The sequence below is a fragment of the Octopus bimaculoides genome, chromosome 19, assembly GCF_001194135.2.
Source record: "Octopus bimaculoides isolate UCB-OBI-ISO-001 chromosome 19, ASM119413v2, whole genome shotgun sequence".
Taxonomy (NCBI): Eukaryota; Metazoa; Mollusca; class Cephalopoda; order Octopoda; family Octopodidae; genus Octopus; species Octopus bimaculoides.
In genome coordinates, this window is record NC_068999.1 from 26,983,371 (window position 1) to 26,987,347 (window position 3,977).

A 3,977-nucleotide genomic window follows, 5' to 3' on the forward strand; every position below is an offset into this window, starting at 1 on the left:
GTAGTGGCGGACAAAAAACAAGACAGGAAAGCAAACAGAAAAGGCTTTACGGCTAGACGAGAAAAATTATGTGTGTATGAACGCTGTGAGGCACGAACTTGAAAGTAGGGACGAAGTGAGTTCGCGTGTTTGCTCGGCGATAGCCAAGGAAGAAAAGGATTATTGACCGGAAGCATGTGACCATGCCGATGTAAGGGGAAGAGAGAGAGTGGTAGAGGGAGAAACAAAGGGAGGAAGTAGAAGAATAGGTGAGCAACGAGAGGAAAAGAGAAAGAGAGGAAGTACGAGGGGGAAAAAGAGATACGTAGTAGTAACAGAGGAAGAACGAGAGGGGTAAAGCGAGATACGTAGTAGTAAAGAGGAAGAAAAGCACCGTACAAGTAGAATTATAAATAAGAATTAGTGGTACGACAAAGCACCAATGTTTGCTGGAAATAGCAGTCGATAACGATACGACACTATGTAAAGCTTCACTAGAATATATACTGGCGAAGATGTATGCGGGCAGCGAACGTAAAAAATTTTCATCTTATTTTCTGGCAGAACATTGTAAAAATGGACAACCCAGAATTGATAATCTAGGACCCGAGTTTTGGACTTTCGAAAATACGGTTGTTATCGTAAATTTGATTAGTCCTCATCAGCTAGATTCACATGTGACGAAATTTTAAAATATCACTACATGTCTGTATGTTCGGCTAAATGCCTAGCTGTTAACAACCGAGATCAGTGAAAAAGTTTTCTATAAAAAATTTAAATATCATTGCAATACAATAGTATCACTTTACAGCCAAATAGAGTACAGGTAGAATTATAAATAGGTTCAGGTAGAATTATAAATAAGAAATAGTAGTATGACAAGGCACTGATGATTGCTGGAAATAGCGGTCGATAACAATACAACGCTATGTAAAACTTCACTGATCTCGGTTGTTAACGGCTAGGCGTTTAGTCGAATATACTAGGAAGATGTAGCGATCGTCACAGGTGAATCTAGCTGATGAAGACTAATCAAATTTATGATAGCAGCCGTAAATTCGAAAGTCCGAAACTCGAGTCCTAGCTTGTCAATTCTGGGTTGTCCATTTTTACGATGTTCTGCCTAGAGGTGAGACGAAAATTTTTTATGTTCGCTGCCCGCGTGCATCTTTGCCACTATATATTTCAGTGAAGCTTTACATAGCGTCGTATCGTTATCGACTGCTATTGTGTGGGGAAAGTGGGGGAAGATTGGGATGTTCGAGTAGAATAGAGAACAGAGGAAGGCAGGTTACAAGGGGATGGGAACAAGCAAGGAAGTGGTACTTAGTAGTAGTAGTAGTAGTAGTAGTAGTAGTAGTAGTAGTAGTAGTAGTAGTAGTAGTAGTAGCGGGTATTGTGTTGCAAAATTTGGAAGAAGGATAGTCACAAACATGGGTCAGCACCCATTGCCATATTTGCTTTGTATATAGGTCAATCATACTCCCGCAAATGTGATGAAATTTGAAATGGGTTTTTCATGGACGTGGTTCAGTCTAAGACAGCAATTTTCTATTTTAATCTAGCATAGTGGGGGAATAATGTTAGAATGTGAAGGATTCTTGTTTTATTCATGTAATAAACGTAATGAAAGGTCTTATTATCAGGGTTTAAATATCGATATATTTAGAGATGTTGTTACAAGTAGAGTGAATGACAACTGGAGACATTTGTGAGCCAAATTTGCTCTGATATAGGAATTATATGTAATGACCATTATTTTTAACTTGTTACTTAAATATCACTCTCTGTAAAAAACCCAGTTTATCTGAAGTCCATCCACCGATTTACAATATAGAATTGTGATGAAACGTAACTTGGGACCTTACCAAAAGATTACTTGGAGTTCTTCACTAATCTAAGTAATATAGTTAGCCTGGAGAGCTTATAAAGTATTATGTCCAGATTTACAATCCCTCACTGTTACACACACACACACACACACACACACACACACACACACACACACACACACACACACACACACACACACACACACACACACACACACACACACACATGGCGGTTGCCTACTCCTTATGCAGAGTACCTACACCTTAGAACCACCATGGCATCTGATGTGGATTTTTAAACTAGACAATGTTTCGAAAAGACACCCACATAGATTGCATATCCGATTTGGATCATCAAGAGCTGCAGATAAGTTCTGATTTTTGTGGATCTTAAAATGCCTTTTGAGGCCTCCGTTAGATTTGCAAGCCTTCTGGCATGCATTGCATTGAAAGATGTGTACAGACATATAAGCAGAATAGTTGGTGGAGGTTCGTTTTCCTCGGGTTCGCAAATGAGATTTGAGTGTAGTGAAAGAAAGGCATGCACTGTCACAAACTGTGCACATAAAAAGGTTATATATATATCGTCTGTAAAAACATAAATCCAAAAGAAGCACAGCTACAGAGTAGTATATATTAGAAATGGGGAAGGCCGGTTTATGGGATTACCTCAGGTTTCCCTTCCATAAAAGGTTTAGCTTCATGGCGTATCGTCAGATCCCAAAACTTATTGACTCAAGACCTTTTTAAGTTATGGAGGCGGAAATACCTCACAATTCAAAAGTAACAATGGGAATTTTCTCTTTTTGTTATCGGTTATCGACTTCCAGCTGTGCCGCCATCTTGTGGGCTCCAAAAGGCTAGCAGAAACCTCCTGAAATGTAAACATGGCCCAAAAATTTCCTTTCAGGAGTTAAGGATGTTCCCTAGTTCGTGGGAGACTTGAATTCTCACCCGTTCAGCTATGCATAATTTGCAACGTTTTGTCCCGTTAATGTTGGGATCTGGGTTCTCGAGGATTTTCCATGAGATCGAATATGGAATCCCATCGTCTCTCAGTTGCCAGAGATGGCTGGTCAGTGAACATCCAATGTATCTCCGTGGGTGTGTGTTGTTTGCGCTGTATCTGTATCTGCTGGTGTTGCTGTTGTTGCTGCCGCCGTCATCGTTGTTGTTGGAGCTGGGACTGCTGGTGTTGGCGTCGCTGGAGGTGGTGGTGGTATCGCCACAGCTGGTGATGGTGAAGGTGCTGTTGTTATTGTGGTCTTCGTCCTTGGTGGAAGAGTTGCCTTTGCTGCTAGAGATGTCATTAGCTGTGGTTCTGCTGGTGTTTCTGCTAGGGCTACTGTCGCTGTTGCTGCTGTTGCCATTATTGCTATTTTGCCGTTATTGCTGGCGGTGGCACTGGACCTGTTGCTGTTGCTATAGGAACTGTCAGGTCTGCTACTGTGGACGTTAAGGAAGCTGTTCGTAAGGCTGCTGCTGATGGCGATGTTGCTGTTGGTGTCGATGCCGTTGGAGAAACTGACCGTGATCTCGCTGGTGCTGTTACTGTTATTGTTGTTAATGTTGTTAACAGGTTCTATTTCCGTATCAACGGCTGCTACTGCATCTACTATTAGTATTGCCAGGGTTTGCTAGTACTTCAGCTTCATAGACGACCCATTTGGGTTTGCAGTGGCCTCCCACCGAGCATTTGTTGCGGTCCCTACACGAACATCCTGCTTCCACCCTTGGCCTAGAGGTACTGGGGGTACAGCTAAAAGAGACTCTAACGTTGTGTTTGTTGAAAATGGGCCCATTCCTATGGGAGCTAGTGAAATTCTTATCTATTAATTTAAGCAATATTCCACCAACGGGCGTTTTTGTGTTAAGAGACAAACCAAATGGTATTTCTGCGGCGCTTACTTCCGCGGTTGTTGGGTTCCGGTATGTAGGTGCTGCATCGAAAATAACTTGGTTGGAGGAAAGGTTCACGATCCTCTTACTAACAACCTTCACCAGGGTGGGTGGTAGGAGGCTGTGTTGATGCACGTTAGCCTTTCGTTTGGTTTGCGGCAGGGCCTGTATGTAGTGGAGCCCATGATGTCTAAGAAGTCTGCGGGGAGAGAGAGAGAGAGAGAGAGAGAGAGAGAGAGAGAGAGAGAGAGAGAGAGAGAGAGAGAG